Source organism: Podarcis raffonei, chromosome 17 (genome assembly GCF_027172205.1).
Source record: "Podarcis raffonei isolate rPodRaf1 chromosome 17, rPodRaf1.pri, whole genome shotgun sequence".
Classification (NCBI taxonomy): domain Eukaryota; kingdom Metazoa; phylum Chordata; class Lepidosauria; order Squamata; family Lacertidae; genus Podarcis; species Podarcis raffonei.
In genome coordinates, this window is record NC_070618.1 from 8,411,021 (window position 1) to 8,430,288 (window position 19,268).

The 19,268-nt window shown below is 44.4% G+C and overlaps 1 long non-coding RNA gene across 1 annotated transcript; it reads right to left on the bottom strand.

The window, feature by feature from the left end:
* Positions 1 to 16,368: 16,368 nt before the first annotated feature.
* On the bottom strand, positions 16,369 to 19,053 carry LOC128404888 (uncharacterized). Its single transcript, XR_008328187.1, has 2 exons — positions 18,378 to 19,053; positions 16,369 to 16,565 (listed from the first exon to the last, which is right to left on the bottom strand). It is a non-coding gene; the product is annotated as an uncharacterized LOC128404888 (long non-coding RNA).
* Between the last annotated feature and the right edge of the window lie 215 nt (positions 19,054 to 19,268).

The following is a 19,268-nucleotide window of genomic DNA, read 5'->3' on the forward strand; positions in this document are numbered from 1 at the left end:
CCGGGCTTTCTCTGTCATCCTGGCGCGATCCGCTAAGCACTTGGTTCGTTGGTTTGTTTGCTGCTGCGTCAAGTTTCTCAGGAAAGCCCTTCGGTTTTTCGTGGAAAGCAGCGCCGGGTCGCGGCCTCAGCTGCGCGCACATCCTGGCGCCGCCTTTGGGGTTTTTTCTGGCTTTCTGATGGGCGCGCGCACTTCTCAGGTCGAAACGAGAGGCCCGAATTCATCGTCACCCTTTTTAAACAGGAAAAAGCCGCTTCCAGTGAAGTGGGAAGCGGGTGAGGCGGGGAGGACTTGGCCCTTTCATCTGTCGAGTAACTTCCGCCCTGACATCAGTCATGTGTCGCCAATCTTTACTTTTCGATTCACGTTTCTAAAATTCTCAGCATTCCTGGGTTAGATACTACAGTCCAAACGCCACTTACCTGGGATTAAAAGCAACTGAATTCCATGGGGCATGGTTAGGATAGTAGCTTGACTTTTTCCCGTCTATTCTAGTCGTATTAAATAGTATTTATAATACTTTACTGATTGGCAGGGTGGTGTTTCCCCGCCCCCCCAGCCAGAACTGAGTTCTGCCACCTCTTTGTAGCTGTAGTGTCAGGCTTCGGGCAGCACGACGGGGGCAACGTTGTACTGTGGCCGCAGCCATGCCGGTGGCGAGGCAATTGGGCGGAGAAGCGTTCTCCTCCCCCCCAAAAGTTTTTGTTTCCCCCCTAAAACATCTTTGGCTCCCCCCTAAAAAAAGCACAACAACTTAGGGTTGTCCATAACCCCCCCCCCACTGCTGACTGGTTATATTTGTTGGTCTTGCATTTTATTGTACACGTAATCATTAATATTTTAAAGTACTGTCCTATAAAATAATAATAAGATTTGAACCTGAGACTGAATAAATCTTATTTCATTGATGCCTCATGATGCCAAATTTTGCCTAGTCCACATCCAGCCAAATTTAGTAGATTGCGTCCCAATTTCTTGCCAGTATTGGGGCCAATGGCAACTCACTCCTGGAGAAAACGGGTTTTCACAGGACCACCACACTCTAGGAAAGAGTTGCCCACCACTATCCGCTTCCCCCACTCAATTGTCCTGATTTGCTGCTATTTAACCAAGAAAAAAATATACACAAAATACGCACATTTCCTGTTAACTTTAATTTGGACCTAAGCTGAGACACAGTAATCGTTCAAAACAAAACAAAACACCCCAGAGGTCTATGCGCTTTCAGAGTTTGTCAGAAGAGAGGCTTGAAAAGATTTGGACGTGGGACTGAATAATCTGTACTCCTGGCTTCTCACCAAAAACTCCCTGGATAAGATGATCTTCCTATTGCATTATTTAATTAAGATGTCATGTTGCCCAATACATTTTTAATACCTTAATTTCACTTTAAAGGCACACTCAGTCCTAGGTGGCACTTTGTTCATGAATGAGGAGACTGAATCACATGAGCACACGAAAGTCCATGTGAACTGACCTTCCAAAGGATTTTGACATCTGGAAACAGCATGGCTTCCTGGCAGACTTCTGAACTGGCACATCTTTTTGTAGAAAGTAACGATGGATAGAGGCCAAACAGGGACACATTCCAAATACTTAGATGTCTCCCCGTAAAATCACTGGTCCTTAAAAATACTTAATGTTGGCTGCATTCAAGCACTCAGTTTTGAGCTTCACAACCCTTGTTTCTTCAGCTGCTACAAACCGAGATATTTCTCAGATGTCTGGCTAGTGAGGAAGCCAGTAAAATAGTACTTCCAGGTACTTATTTGGGGAGCTGCCTGGCTAGGTGCGTGTAAGCCAAACACCAAGAGTTAAATATCTCTTTGCCTTTGGCTCAAAGCCTGAAACACTGAAAAAACAGAATTAGGCGTGTGCGGATGAAGACATAATTTAGTAAATATTTTCACGGAAATGAAGCATTCAGGATTTCTGAGGAGCAGAGAATCTATGCTTATCTGGCAATATAGATGATATTACATTACTTAACATTTAATTGCCAGGTTAGATTTAAGTGAAACCTGAAATTGCTGGGTGTCTGTGCATTTTTTATCGTCCTTGCTATTCCTGACCTAAACCCACAATATATATGTCTTTGTTTGGAGAGCAGAACAAACGCATAAACAAACAAACCTTACAGAAATGTCAGCTATCGCTTTGAAGAAAGCCTGCTCTCATGCTGAGGCCTTGTCTTATTAACCTCAGAGTGCGTGAGAATGTTTTCAGCACCTGTTCTGCAACTTCTGTCATAAGCTAGCTTGCGTTCTTTTTCCCCGAGGGAGCGACTTTGACTCTGTTGAGGCGATGGGAAAGTTCAGGTTGATTCATAGCAGTTACATTTTAGGAAGTCACGTGGTTTGCCACAGTGATGTGTTACTCTCTCATACACCATAAATAGTAATTACCTCGGGGATTCGTATTGAAATTTCACAAAGCGAGGAGGTTCCTTTCTGCACCTAGTAATTATAGTGTGCACAGAGTTCTCATCAGTCTCTCAGGGAAAGTAAAGAAAGGTACTTATGAGAAGGGAGAGCCACATCGCTCACAAATCTATAATGAAGAGGAACCTGTTGAACTTCCAGTCTGAAGCGAATGCATATAAATGTATATAGATTTAATATGTATCACGATAGCTTTTATATACAGTGGTACCTTGGTTCTCAAACTTAATCCATTCCAAAACCAAAGCGTTCCAAAACCAAGGCATGCATTATCGTAGAAAGTAATACAAAATGGATTAATCCGTTCCAGACTTTTAAAAACAGCCCCTAAAACAGCAATTTAACATGAATTTTACTATCTAACAAGACCATTGATCCATAAAATGAAACCAATAAGCAATGTACTGCAGTCACACAATCAATCAATCAATCAATCAATCAATAGCTGAACTGGGTTCCACACAGTCACAAAAGAAAAAGCCGCAAAAACAAAAATGCAAAATAAATAGCAAAAACAGACAGACCTCAGCGTAACACTCAGATCGTCAGCATAACACTCAAAATGGAGCACATTCAACTTCCAAAATAGTTCGCAAACTGGAACACTTCCAGGTTTGCAGTGTTTGGGTTCCAAGTTTTTGAGTATCAAGGCGTTTGAGAACCAAGGTACCATTGTGTGTGTGTGTGTGTGTGTGTGTGTGTGTGTGTGTGTAATTGTTATGATATAAATGCATGCATCTTATGTGAGCACTTTTAAGTCCTGAAGGGCAGTATTCAACTAATGCTGTGTACATACTACTACCCTTTTAAAGCACATTTGAAGTACATTTCCCCCCCTCAAAAAATTATGAGTACTGGAGTTTGTTAAGGATTGCTGGGAATTGTAACTCCATGAAGGGTAAACTACATTGCCCAGAATTCTTTGAAAGAAAGCATGTGCTCCAAAGGTATCGTGGGTACACAGCCTAAATTTCACTCAGAGTGGACCTGTTGAAATAAAGAACTCTTAGTCATATTCATTAACTTTCGTGTGTCTGTCTGCTGTAAGCAAAACTTAATTGAATACCACCCATTGGTTTCAACCAGGGAAAGTTACAAAATGTGTGTTTAATTTTCACCACTGAAATCAAAGAGATATAGAAGTCTTCAAGGACAGCTAGAAACAGCTTGGAATAGAATAACATATTTAAAATCAAGCTCTTGAATGTCTGTGTTACTTTCCATAATCCATTTTAGGAAAGGGTCTTCTGTGCCCCATGCAGCACAAAATCCAACAATGTGGAAAAGCCCACAGTCTTGAGAGCCAACCAGGAAAATATCTTCTCTCACTGAGTTCACTTTTGGAGCTACTCAGCCGTGATCTGCCCAGATTCTGCCCACTTCTGTTCTTGAGTGGATCAATACAACCTAATCTATCTTGCTTCTGCCTTTGGCCAACATTTGATCTAAAAAACCTCTGTAGTTGTGATAGCTACTGCAGCAGCACCCAGCGCGGATGGGAGGAGATTAGACCCTCCAACGGTCTCTATTTTCCAGGGACGGGTCTCAGATTTACAGAAGACGTCCCAGTTTCTGATTTGATCCCGGAATGCCCCGCTTTTCCTTAGGACGTCCCTATTGTCATTGGAGAAATGTTGGAGGGTTTGGAGTTATCCAATACCCAAGGCATCTGAAGGCTGAAGTTTTTAAATGTTTTATTATGTTTTTGTATATGTTGGAAGCTGCCCAGAGTGGCTGAGCCAACCCAGTCTGATGGACGGGATATAAAGAAGAAGAAGAAGAAGAAGAAGAAGAAGAAGAAGAAGAAGAAGAAGAAGAAGAAGAAGAAGGTGGTCCTTATTTTCATCAGATAAATGGTGGAGGGTATGGGAGATGCTACTGGTAGAACAAGGAGGTTTTTGCCAGTTCCTAGAAGCCACATCACTCTGACATTAACAAAAATTTAATAATAAACAAACAAGGGAGTCGCTGCACTCTGGGAGTGCATTGCCCCACTTTCAACAGATATACCTAATTCTGTTCAGACTTGAGCTCTGGGAAAACTGGTTCTGCTTGTCTGCTGCAGAAGCTGACTCTGAGCCATAGTGACCAGCTAAGTTCTCACATCTCACCACCAGCTCATATCACTTTTCAATTTCATTTCAATTTTTTAAAAAAGAATGATCCCAATATTGTTGTTTTCAGATATAAGGCAACAAGGGACATGGTTGCAGAAACCTACCAAATTCCTTTCAAGATACATTTGTGAAAAGGTGGGGGTATGTGGGTCATGTGGAGAAAGACCAGATTGTCCGTCAAACGTTCTCTGGAAGTGTGGAAGGAGGCCAGCTCAAGCTGCAAATGTGGGGCAGGAGTGGGTGGGCAGTGAGCTCTGATCTCTGGGTATGCACTCCTACCTTCACTTTGGCAGATCCTTTGAGTAGATTTAGTTTTGCCGTAGGAGTGGGGGGGGGAGATATTCCTGATGCATTTCCCCAAAACAGACATCTCAAGAACAACGAAGGAGCTGGTAGCAAAGTTCATCGCTCTTTTCTTTTCTTCTTACAAAGCGAACCTGATCACCTCTGCCATCATCTTGCCATGTGCTTGGTGAATTTGCGAAATTGTCCTGCTGCCTGCTGTTTATCCCAGGGCAGTTTGATGACACCCAAAAGCATCCTGCCTCAATCAATATTACATATTCATGCAAACACTTGCATTTTTCTCATCCCAAACTTGACTCCGCTGAGGTTGGACCAGCAGTTCTTGCCTGGACTTTGACGCTTTCAGGCCTTTGACATGCAGTCAGTGAAATTGCAGAGGAGGGAATAAATGGGGCAGCAAGAGGTAAAAGAAGGCAGAGTAACCAATGCAGATCTTAACTTTGGACGCTGTACACACACACACACACACACACACACACACACACACACACACACCTTTCATCCAGGCAAGCAGGAGGCATGAACAAAGTTCAGCAACACTCTCCAGCCAGGCAAAAACTCTGGATGCAAAGCAGGGAGAATGATTGGTGTGGCCTGAGGACAGTTCTAAGGGCCAGACGGAAAGGCCTCGAGGGCCGCATTGAGCTCCCTGACCTGAGGTTCCCCACCCCTAGGTTAATATAAACTTGGTTACTGAAGAAGGCTTCCTTGCCAAGGCTGCAAGGCTAACTGTATCTCCTCAGCAGCAAATCCTACTGAATTCAATGGGGCTTACTCCCAGGTAAGTGGGGTTAGGATTGCAGGCTAGGTTGCGCAAGGCAGATCACGCTTGCTTCTCACTCCCTGTCAGAACTCTGCTCCAAATGGCCACACGCCCCAGGAATGTGGAAACAAGCGAAAGGGCACGATGGCATCTGCCAGCTGACAAAGCCACCAAGGAATTGCACCATTTCTTTATTGTTATTATTTTAATGAAATATCTCACCCTAAGGAATTGCACAGTTTCTGTCTGAGCAAGAATCTTAGCCAGGGGAGATCAGCCTCACCACATTATTCTGGCACTGTCATATTGGATCTCCCTCCAGTCCACACTTTCACTCACATGATTTGTGTGGTTTTCAAAATTTTTAAAGGCCTTTGTATTATTTTTTTAGCCACTCTGGCATATGGTCCTTTGTCTGTACAATAAAAATATAATACAAGAAATAAAAGAACAGCACAATTCTGAAATTACTTCCTCCTCCTTCTCCTCCTTCTTGCCCACCATAACTTTTTATAAAGTAGGGCTGCCATATGTCCAGATTTTCCTGGACATTACCAGGATTTCAAAGGTGGAATTGACATCCAGGGGGAATTTCTGATAGGCGGCACGTTGTCCTGGATCTTTTGCAAGTCAAAGCTCAACAACTTTCGGGGTGTCCTGGTTTTTACTTTTTGAAATCTGGCAACCCTATATAAGGTAAAGGGACCCCTGACCATTAGGTCCAGTCGTGGCCGACTCTGGGGTTGCGGCGCTCATCTCGCTGTATTGGGCGAGGGAGCCGGCGTACAGCTTCCGGGTCATGTGGCCAGCATGACTAAGCTGCTTCTAGCGAACCAGAGCAGTGCACGGAAACGCCGTTTACCTTCCCACTGGAGCGGTACCTATTTATCTACCGGTACTTGCACTTAAACGTGCTTTCGAAGTGCTAGGTTGGCAGGAGCAGGGACCGAGAACCGGGTGCTCACCCCGTCGCGGGGATTCGAACCGCCGACCTTCTGATCAGCAAGTCCTAGGCTCTGTGGTTTAACCCACAGCGCCACCCGCATCCCTATATAAAGCTTCTATTAAAAGTTTGACGGTACATTTTTGCCCATGGAAACCCTAATATGTTATAATTCAAATCTTTAATAGGATTATGTATTGCCAGAATGTATCCAGGACTCACAGATATCATGCCTCTGAACTTGGGGGCTCCATTTAATTATTGGAAAACAATAATGGATGGACCTTGCCTCCATGAATATGTCTAAAACTAGACATTCTCTTGTCTTGTTATGTCAGCTCATTCACATGTTTTAAATTACTTTTCCACTAAAACTCTTGTGCGGCACTTGAAATGTACTCTTGCATCTGCTTGCCGCATGATGATTCAGGGATTCCATATTTTGAATACTACAGATCACACAATACAGTATGCCATTGTTGCAAAACTGCATGGGTATCTTTCACTGCATCATAGAATTCAGGGCTGGAAGGGAACAGGAGAATCATCTAGTCCAACCCTCTGCAATGCAGGAATCTTTTGCCCAACATGAGACTTGAACCCACAGCCCTGAGATGAAGAGACTCATGCTCTACTGGCTGATCTATTGGGATGTCAATGACTGGTAGTGCTTGCATGCACTACACAAGAGCCGCTGGATTTTTACGCAGCGCTCAGCATTCCTGAGAAACATTTCTGTGACTCCAGCAGAACACAGCAAATTTCTCCGAAAGGATCGGAAGCAGAACTAATCTAATTTTGGCAGCAGATAACTTTGATGGAGTATGTGATAGAAGGAATATATATATCAGACACTGCTTAAGGCAGTTGCCCAACTGTGCTTTTACCATGGCAGAATAATATGGGGTTGGGGACATTTGCGGTGTGTGTGTGTATGTGGAATGGCAGATAGGAGCAGGGTCACCTGCTCCTTCGTCCTTGTTTAAAGCTCCCCCAATGGCGCTGTAATCTCTTTTCCCTCAACTAGGCCTAGACTGGAAACAAGCCCAGATATTTGTGAACTTATCACTTTGCACCTCTTCATTCAAAATCCATGGGCACATTGTTATAAGAATTTTAAGGCCTTATATATATAAAATAAAGGGTAAAGGGACCCCTGACCATTAGGTTCAGTTGTGACCGACTCTGGGGTTGCGGCGCTCATCTCGCTTTATCGGCCGAGGGAGCCGGCGTACAGCTTCCGGGTCATGTGGCCAGCATGACTAAGCTGCTTCTGGCAAACCAGAGCAGCACACGGAAACACCGTTTACCTTCCCACCGGAGCGGTACCTATTTATCTACTTGCACTTTGACGTGCTTCCGAATTGCTAGGTTGGCAGGAGCAGGGACCGAGCAATGGGAGCTCACCCCGTCGTGGGGATTCGAACTGCCGACCTTCTGATCGGCAAGTCTTAGGCTCTGTGGTTTAACCCACAGCGCCACCTGCGTCCCTATATAGATGTTCATAAATGTACCAAGCAAACACATACAAATATGTGAACCGCATGTCTGAAACCCACAGAAAAGTCCTGAAACCGTTTTCTCTCTCCCAAAATGACCTCAAATATTTCTCTGCAAGGTTAAAGGAAATGGGAAATCTCCCCATTGTCTCTTTCACAAATCCTGTCTTAAGGGCACATTTAATAGGGCGTGCCTGTGACCTGGACTCAGGAACTGAGTATTTACCATTACAAAGGAATCGCCAGACTGCCCAAATAATGTAATTGTTATGTACTGAAGTTCTCACCCTGGGCCAGCAGGGGGATACTGTAGATAGTTTTCACTCAGGTCCGCATATGCAAATAAGGAATTGAAAGTGACGTTCAGTGATTGGATAGTTACAGAAAGTTGTTACTGTTGCCATGTAGTTGAGCTCTATATAAGCAGGCTGGCTGAACCCTTCAGTTCAGTTCAGTTCTGGCCTGTGAATAAACAAGAGCAGTTTGAAGAATCGCTGTGTCGTCTGATATGTTCACCCACATCTTATCAGTAATCAGTTATCATTCTCAGGTAACAGTAATGAATTCCAACTAACTACCCAATCAGTGAAATCAACTCTCAATCCTTCATTTGCATACTGGTGGCCCAGAGTGAGAACTGCAGCCGGTCTGAATACATAACAACAACAACAAAAAATCCCTGCTTCTTTCTTTCTTTTTACTTTTGCAGGGGCTTCTTCCTGATGTGCTTACCTGTGACATGCAAGGAGTTCTCTGGAAGAATGATGGTGATACATGCACTCTGCTGCCCAGCCAGAACTCTGAAGGTGGAGTCCATAATTCTACCACCTCCTCCTGCCTCAGGTGCTGAACGGCTCCTAGAGTGGGACCGCTGGGAGACACACTCTCTACAGCTGCCCCCCCCACTCCACCAACAGGATTTTGTGAGGAATTCCCTTGGAAACCAAAGGCTGAGAAAAAGGCTTTCGAAAGGTCATCCTGCTCAAAAGGCTGTAAAACCGTGAGCAGCAAAGGAAGCAGAAGGTTAGCAGTCTTTGGAGTTCAGGCGGTAATTTGTGCAAAGGAAATGCCTTTTTTTTACTTTGTCTGCAAAAGTGCTGAAGTGCCACAAAAAAGGTCCAGCTACAGAGATCTGGATGCAGCAGCTTCCATCAATAAAAGGGGCTTTAACTACCACAGACCCTAAAGTGTCCCTATTTTCCAGGGACGTCCCTGATTCAGAGAAGTCATCCCTGTTTCCGATTTGATCCCAGAATGTCCCTCTTTTCCTTAGGATGTCCCTATTTTCATTGGCCTGTTGTCTTTGTCCATGGAGTTTTCTTGGCAGGGATACTGGAGTGGCTTGCCGGTTATGGTGCTGGAGGAGACTCTTGAGAGTCCCATGGACTGCAAGATCAAACCTCTCCATTCTTAAGGAAATCAGCCCTGAGTGCTCACTGGAAGGATAGATCCTGAAGCTGAGGCTCCAATACTTTGGCCACCTCATGAGAAGAGAAGACTCCCTGGAAAAGACCCTGATGTTGGGAAAGATGGAGGGCACAAGGAGAAGGGGACGACAGAGGACGAGATGGTTGGATAGTGTTCTCGAAGCTACCAGCATGAGTTTGACCAAACCGCGGGAGGCAGTGGAAGACAGGAGTGCCTGGCGTGCTCTGGTCCATGGGGTCACAAAGAGTCGGACACGACTAAACGACTAAACAACAACAACATTTTCATTGGAGAAATGTTGGAGGGTATGGAGTTATCCAACCCCCGAGCTGTCCGAAGGCAATCCTGTACAGGGAAGGGTTTTTTAAAATGTTTAATTTTTTTATTATGTTTTTATTTATGTTGGAAGCTGCCCAGAGTGGCTGGGGCAACCCATTAAGATGTATGGGGTTTAAATATTGTGGAATGGGACATCCCTATTTTCATCAGAGAAACGTTTCAGGTTATGCTACCCTAAGCGTATGTCCCTAAATACTCTTCCTGGCTTTGCCCAAAGTCTTAAAAAAGCAGGAAGAGGGGTTTTTATTTGCCCTGAAGGAACCCCCTATAAGGGACGGAAAGCTACTCTTAAGGGCAATTCATTTCCTTCGCAGCTAATCCAAAGAGCTGCCTATTATATCGCTGCCGCCAGGGAGGCAATCAAGGAAGGGATTCCGGGGGAAATGAATTGTCAAGGCTGGCAAAGATTTGTATGACGAAATGTCAATAGATCCCTTGAATTAAGGCAGAGAAATGTACGCCGTTTGTAATTGTCAACCTGATTCACAGTCAAGGGCTCAGATCTCGGCTGACTGGCAGCTCAGCCCGAATGCGTTTACTTGGACACCAGCCTACTCCCCCCCGCCCCCAATTTCAGTAGAATTTATTTCTGAGCACTGGAAGTGCAGCTCCAATTTTACAGCTTCAGCTCCAGTCAAATTAGAGGCTGGTTGTAAATTCCAGAGCCACTCTAGAATTGATAGACGTGGTTCTTTTGCCCTCAGCCTACATTTGGAAATGTGATCTGAATTAATATCTGCACGCCAAGAGAACTGCTGTAGCGTTGCCAGGTATGCTGGGGGGGAGGGGGAAAGCCCCCATCCATTCAGATCTCGCTTTAACCTTGAACTCACTTGATGGCCTAAGACCAGCTTCCATCCTATCTCAGCCTCACTGCCTGTCCACCATTTGAAACGTGATGGTGCTTCTATTGCAGCTGTTGAAAGATGGCTGAGTTTGCAAATGTGAAGGGGCTTTCAACTCCTAAACTGTGTTTGATCCTCTACACACATTACAGTTGGGTTGGCAACCTCAGTCCCCTCTCTCCACCTAGGGCCTGCTCCCTGGCTTCTGCACACAGGAAGTAGTAGTTGCTGTCAAGACTATGCCCTCTGGATTTCATCTGCCTGAATTATTCGAGACTCGCATTATCACAACCACCAGCAAAGCCCTCTAAGACATTGAGCAGCCTAGCGAAATTCTCCTGTGACTACGGAAGCAACTGTTAAATAAAACTCAAGTCCCCAAGCAAGCCGGGATTGTTAATAGCATCTCTGCAGGATACACCGATAGTAATTGAGGGAGATGCTAATGAAGTCTGTCTGGGAAAGCAAAGGGGGAAATTATGCAAGGAAGAGAATTAAAAAGAGGGCGGGGGGTGTTGTGGGGGGATAAATTGCAGCCCTTCTGTTTTACAATTTCTTCACAAGTCACGTTAAATTTAAATCATGCTCACAAGTCGCTCTTAAATTGGTTTTTGCCTTTTCCATGCAGATTATTTGTGCAGAAACTCTACATCACTTTGTCAATAAGACTTGGAATGGTTGGTCGTGTTTTGGAGCGTTAAAACCTCTTTAAAACATATTTTTCCATCTGTAATGGAATTATGACAGGGAGGAAAGATATGGAGGGAGGGCTTGCACTGCAAGGACCTGTGTGTGTGTGTGTGTGTGTGTGTGTGTGTGTGCACGCACTCTTTACCAGAGACACATCACATAAGCATGCTCACACACTGGGGACCCCTCAATGAGGGGCAGGTTGCCAGGGGTCATAAGAAACTGCCTCATGCCAGCTTAGACTATATATCCATCCAGCTCAGAATATTGTCTCCTCTGACTGACTACGACACTGTTGCAATCAGATCCACGCCACATACCGTATTTACTCGAATGTAATATGCACATTTTATGGGCAAATTACATCACGAAAATTAGGATGCACATTATATTTTATGGTGCATTAGATGCGATTGCAAGCTTGAAAAACATAGGAAATACATTTTTGGTTTCAAGGCTTTGAAAATTGAGGTGCACATAAGATTCAATGGCACATTAGATTCGTGTAAATACGGTGTTTAAAGCACATCCAACGCACACATGATTTCCCTCAAAGAATCCTGGGAGCTGCAGTTTTTATCTCTGTGAGGGGAAGACTACAGCTCTCAGAACTCTTTGGGGAAGGTATGTGTACAGGAAGTACTTCAAATGTATGGTGTGGATCTGCGCCTCAGGCACAGCATATTATCGTCGTCCCCATCATCTACTCTAGGGGTAGCCTAGGTGTTGTTGGACTCCGACTCCCATCAGCCCTAGCAAGCACAGCCAATGATCAGGGACGATGGTCCTTGTAGTCAAACAACATCTGGAGGAAACCAGACCAATCTCCTAAGGAAGTATATTCTGAAGTTCCAGCGTCTTGACTGGAAAAGCCCTGCTCTCTAAGGAGATATTAACTACTGAAAATGATGGAAGCCAGAGCAGCACATTGGGTTATAAAATGTTTGCTTCTGCTTCATTGTCTAATATATCAGAAGCAATGAAGGCCAGAACAAAAAGTGCTTCCGCCGTCATTTGTACGGGGGTGGGTGAGTGACTTGAGCCTTTCCTCAACAGAAATCTGGAAGTGCAAATAATTTGATTGTCAATGAGCTCAGGCAACAATTGCGGGCCATCTGCAGTCGATGCCCAAGACTGTGGCTGCTAATTATATATAGCAGCTTATATGATCTAAACTGATAATTGGGTTACTCACGGAAATGCCTCTTTGCATCTCTAAAGCTGATGGATGTACCGCCATCATGAGCTTCAGTCCTTCATTTTTATGGCTTCTCACAGCATGAGGAATAAAGCTGTTCAGATCTAATGACAAGCATACATTAAAACAGAAGAACAGAGTCTACAGGCTTGGCCCCAAGGCCGGTCCTCCGTCTAAGATCATAGAATCATAGAATGGTAGAGTTGGAAGAGATCCCATGGCTTATCTTGTCCAGTCCCCTGCAATGCAGGGATCTCAGCGAAAGCATCCATGACTAGGTAGTCTAGTTCTTCAGTTTGCTCCCAAGCAGTGATATCCATCACACAATGCTCTTATAGGGTGGCCTTCAAAGACCAGGCACACAGGTGCAGGTGATGTTTTGATCACAAGGCAGAGACTCCCATTTGGTACCCAGGGGCCCAGTTCAAAATCCTAGTGTTGATTGTTTACTTCCTGGTCCAGAATTACTGGAGGAATGCATTACACCTCAGGCTAAATGTAGGAAGGTACCTTGGAAGGTGCAGACAGCGGGGATAAAGACACAGGCTAAAGTACGAGGTGACCTCCCTCAGCAACTGGCTGATCAGAGGAAAGAACGTCCATGAGAATGGTCCTCCAGCATCACCTGACTTCCCAGACCAGGTAGGGCAGGACAGCTACAGCACACAGGAAATGCCTGGTACTTCCCTTTTTTGATTAGCAGCCCAAGCGGAACAAGAAGCTTAGCCAATGCCTGTTTCCCAGACCAAGTCTCGGAATCCCTGAGATAAGCGTCCCTTTGTACCCTAAGCCCTACTTTTTCCAGCAGTGGTAAACCTGTATCTGGACTATAACATTGTTGTGGACAAGGTGTCCACAGGGCACCAGAGAGAGGGAATTCTCAGCAGTCGTGCCCACCCTGTGGAACATCTTCCCGTCAGATGTAACGGAAATAACAATGATCTGACTTTTAGAAGACATCTGAAGACAACCCTTTATAGGGAAGTTTTTAAATGTTTGGAGTCTAACTGTGTTTTAATTTGTTGGGAATCACCTGGAGTGGATGGGGGAACCCAGTCAGATGGGCAGCATATCAATCAATCAATCAATCAATCAATCAATAATCCGGCTGGGCTGAAGTGGACGTAGCCACTTCAGAATGCATGTTGTAGCTTATGTGACTGGATGTTTCACCACATAGAAAACTCAGTATCAGCTGAATGATTCATACCACCCATCTCCCTGACACTATTGTCTTCTATGCATAAGAATATATTTTTTCCTCGTGAGGGAGGGTACACCCAACTGCAGTTGAAAAAGTACAGTCCAAACACAGGTTTTCTACCTTATTAACTACTAAGCCTGTGATATGCTGGGGAGACTCTGTGCTCCCTAATGTTATCTTAAGTAAGACAGATGACTGCAAGGGCCAATACTTTTTATGCTGTGGAATTCCTTCAGGTGAAAGCCCACTTGGATAGTTAACTTGGGGACTTCCCTGTTAATTTGGGGACTTCTGCACCGCTGGATGATTTTTGGGGAGTAAAGGAAGATTATAAACGTAATAATAAATAATTGTGTGATCGGCTGCTGTGTTATGTTCATTAAGGATTGTCTGGGTTTTGCATTTATATCTATTCATTTGGGGGAAGACATTAGATCTAGGAGACAGGACAGAGATGTTAAGGCAGCACAAAAATAAATAGTCGTGTGTTGGCACCAGTGAGACTCATTTTCAGGGATTTGCCTATCACAATGTTTTATTATTGTCTGTTTGTAGCTGGGTTTTCAAAAAGGAAAAGAAAGGGTTAGAGAGAAAAGATGGTGTGTGGTCCCCTTTAACTGTCTGTCCTCTTGACCTTAACATTCATGCGCTTTTAGGATTTCTCTGGGCACCCGCAGAGAGAAGAAAAACAAGCTAGGAAAATAAACAAACCTGAGCATCCAAAACAGCCTGCAAGCCAACAACTGCTAAGGCCATAAAAAAAAAATCGCTTTCAAATTAGCCAGATGGCAACTCTGACTTCCTGAGCAATATAAAAGGAAAACGGGGGCGGAGGGATGCCAAGAATGGAAATATTTGTAACGGTTCAAGAAAAGGCCACAAGAATGATTCAGAATAAATGTTACTATGTGAAAAGTAAGATCTTCACACTTTCGAATCCCCGCAGTGGGGTGCGCTCCCGTCGTTCGGTCCCAGCTCCTGCCCACCTAGCAGTTCAAAAGCACCCTTAAGTGCAAGTAGATAAATAGGTACCGCTTTATAGCAGGAAGGTAAACGGCGTTTCCGTGCGCTGCACTGGTGCTGGCTCGCCAGAGCAGCTTCGTCACGCTGGCCACGTGACCCGGAAGTGTCTTCGGACAGCGCTGGCTCCCGGCCTCTTAAGCGAGACGGGCGCACAACCCCAGAGTCGGTCACGACTGGCCCGTACGGGCAGGGGTACCTTTACCTTTAACAGTCACCAGGGAGCCAGAACTGCTTGGGAGAGATGAAAGTTGAAGGTGGCTTGGAAGGCGTACCTGTGTTTGTGGTGTGAATACTAATCCCACGCACACCTTTCAGAAACAGAATGGGTAAGACCTTTTGAGAAATCCGAAAACAGTGAGGATGAGGCAACTTAATTGTGTGTGCACCATGACGACAGATGCCTCTGTAGTTTGTTAATGATGCTCCGAACTGTAGCGCTATCCCTCTCTCTCTATCACTTAACTATGATCAGTCTCCAGCCTCTGTGGCAGATCTGGGGTTCCCTGTGCAGGTTGTGAATCAGCTCCAGCGCTTCTCCATAAAATATGCCACACTTTTAAAAGCAAGTCTCAGGCCATCAAAGGTCACTGGGGAATCACAATTCCAATCTTAACATGCCTAACAGTGTATTACATCTCCTCACCTGCAGCAGAATACTACAGTGGTACCTCGGGTTAAGAACTTAATTCGTTCTGGAGGTCCGTTCTTAACCTGAAACTGTTCTTAACCTTGAGGTACCACTTTAGCTAATGGGGCTTCCCACTGCCGCCACTGTGCGATTTCTGTTCTCATCCTGAAGTGAAGTTCTTAACCCGAGGTACTATTTCTGGGTTAGCGGAGTCTGTAACCTGAAGCGTCCATAACCCGAGGTACCACTGTAGTTCACATGCAACTTCTGGGGCCAAGCAGTGCTGGTTTATTTTATCAACCTGGTCTCATAATTATGCTCCCAGCTTGTTCCTTGGTTAGCATTTCTCCCACACACCTGTTACCCAGTTCTGTGTTTCAATTCACTCTGTATTCCATGCTTTACCTGTACAGTACCATTGTTTTGTAATTTGTTACCAGTTTGTGGTTTGTGTTTCGTTTTCTTTCCCATCACCAAAAACAACAACAACAATAAAGCTGCCCAGAGTGGCTGGGGCAACCCAACACAATGGGCGGGGTATAAATAAAACAACAACAACAACAACAACAACAACAACAACAACAACAACAACAACAACAACAACTGTTCTTTTTTATAAACTTTATTAGGTTTGTATTCAACACAATCAATGTAAGCACAATAGAAAATTCATAAATCCAGATTCTGCCCCTCTCCCTTGACTTACCCCAACCTCCTCTTCCAGTTCTTTAAATATTTGCTACTTCTGCTTGTTTTATTTCCCTTGATTTTAAAATCTTTCAACAAAATATTCTTACCATTTTGTACCATGTCTTTCCAAATTACATATTACAGTTTATTATTTCCTCAATTATCGCTCCTTAACTTACACACTTTCCCCCTTAATTGTAAGTGTTTACTCAAACCCTGCTAGTGAGTCCACTTCTTTACAATAACGGTTCCCAGTCTTTTTAAAAGTCTTAATTGTCCTTGTCTCTGAGTTTTCCCATAAGCTTCGCCATTTTGGCATAGTCCATTAATTTTGCTTGCCGTTCTTCTTTCGTTGGTATCTTGTTGTCCTTCCATTTTTGGGCTAGTAAACTCCTAGCTGCTGTTGTAGCATACATGAATAGCTTCTTCCACTCTTTTGGCAAGTTCTGTCCTGTAATGCCAAACAAAAAAGTTTCTAGGTTTTTTAAACAAACGTTATTTTAAACACCTTTTTCATTTCATTATAAATCATTTCCCAGTACGTAGTTTTTGATTACTTTACAATTCCACCACATATGGTAAAAAGTGCCTTCTTTCTCTTTGCACTTCCAGGACTTATTAGAACTTCTTCTATACATTTTAGCAATTTTCACAGGAGTTATATACCATCGATACATCATTTTCATATAATTCTCTTTCAGAATTATACAATTAGTAATTTACTTTCCATAGTTTTTCCCAGTCTTCCATTTGTATAAAGGTAAAGGTAGAGGGACCCGACCATTAGGTCCAGTTATGGACGACTCTGGGGTTGCGGTGCTCATCTCGCTTTATTGGCCGAGGGAGCCGGCGTTTGTCCGCAGACAGCTTCCAGGTCATGTGGCCAGCATGACTAAGCTGCTTCTGGCGAACCAGAGCAGTGCACGGAAACGCCGTTTACCTTCCCGCCGGAGCAGTACCTATTTATCTACTTGCACTTTGATGTGCTTTCGAACTGCTAGCTTGTGCCCAAATAATTGTTCTTGACTAGGGTTCCATTCTCTTTGCTAATGAAGGTTTGCTTAAAATAGTGCTAAACCACCAGTCAGGCCTGGAAGGATAAAATTATACACCTACATTCCTGGAGTAATCTGACTAGTTCCCTCCAAAGTATTTATGGGTACTTAAGTTTGATTGAATAGCTATCAGCTAGGCAGGCAGGAGAGGGGAAAAGGTTAGAGCTAGGCCTCGTTGCCAGGGTGACAGACAAGGACATACACATACCCAACAGGAGCGCTGCCTTGCTGGCTCCCAGGGTGGAGTTTGGGGCACTATAAAATACCAAAACCTTAATCACCAGGTCTGGCCCTCCCAAGACCTGTGGGTCCATTTCTCTCTCTCACACACACAGAGCCCCAGGAAGTCTTCCCGCAAACAACCAGATCTTCCTCAGTTTTCTATCCCCTTCCTGCATGTCTCTCTGTGTGAATTTGATTGTGCCAGGATGTCCTCAAATTAGATGTGTTAGTAATATGGTGAGAGCAATTTTCTGCTTCAGATTCCGTTTCCTGCGCTCCTGTCATAGTCATCCCTGATTGCCTCATCTCTTCGTCTCTTGAAAGGTCGATTGTCCTCTGCCTGGAGCCAATGATGGATCACAGGGATGCTCTGGGAAGATCACACTAGGACTCAGGATTTTAAAACCTGATTTATTATTAGATGGTGTTGTTAATTAGTTTTATGGCAAGGGCTATAAGTGAACATTTGCTGTAACGCTTACAGTTAACCTCCCTTTAGCCTGCTTTTTAAAAAGCCAATCATTCTCCATCGTGACTAAATGGCACCATTCTTGGGGACTTCCTGGGCTTGTCAGTAATTATTTGAAAAATGCAAGGGCACAATCCAGACCAATGTAAGCAGTGTGTGTCCATGGAAGAATTAAACACCTTCTTGACTTTCTCTCACTGAAGCGAATGAGATGCAAAAGTGCTTACTTACCTTTGGACGGCTCATGCCTCAAGTTTATTAAAAATCTTTGCATCCTATATTTACTCAAGTATTTTTAAGTCCCCTTAAAAGCAGATTTAGACCAAGTCTGATGCATCATAAAGGCTACAATCCCACACACACTTAGCTGGGAATAAGTCCCTTTGAACCCAGGTGGGTTTACTCCTGAGTAGACATGCATAGGGTTGCACTGGAAATCTCTCTTTTGACACTTTTTATTTCAAAAATATCTTTTTAATTTACAGGCTTGCCATGTGACCTCCAAAAACAGACTCACCGTTATGAGAAAGCACATCACGTCTGGCCTTGAAACAGAGGCCTCCTTGCACAATAGTTTGGTTGTCCCTGCCAATCTGAAAGCAAGGAAACCTAGACACTGAACTTTCTAAGTTGCCAGAACACCTGTAATCAAAGTTGCATCTGCACCTGACTCACACCTTGCCCAGGTCTCCTCCCAATTCTCCTTGCTTCATGATCTACCATTTACTGACAGAAGATTGGTAAGCTATTGATCATGAATTGTTAAAAAACAAAAAACAAAAACACCACCCAACGTAGCAAGCTCCACAGCATGTTTCCCCCATAAGGCCACCTTGTCTGTTATCTTTGCAGGGAGAATTGCTCCTCCAGTAGTGCCTGGAATGCAGGCAGACCAGATCCATAGAGAGACTTCTCACACCAGTGACTGGGAACGCTAGGAGGGGAAGCAGCCACCTGATCCAGCCAACCTAGACACACAACCAGCGATGCATCAAGTGAGCATCTTCCCAGCAAGAGCACATTGGCAGGAAGGTGGTGCTTGAAATGGTCCTTTGGTGCAATGGTGGAGTTCAGAATCAGGCTCAGTCACTGAAGTCACCACCCTCCCATGCTAATACTTTGGCTTAAGAAAAAGGGAGCCAATTGTTATTTGGGCAGTGTGGGATAGAGAGGGATAGAGAGACAGAGAGACAGAGAGACAGAGAGATAGAGAGAGAGAGAGAGAGAGAGAGAGAGAGAGAGGGATGGAGGGAGGGAGGGAGGGAGGGAGGGATAGAGAGATAGATAGAGAGGGGTAGAGTGTTAGCAGTTGCATTGGAAGTAAGCATGGACACCGCAGGGATTTGAACCCCGTCCTGGGAACCAGGAGCGCCGACCACCAGCGTCTTTTGCTTTTTTTTTGAGCAAT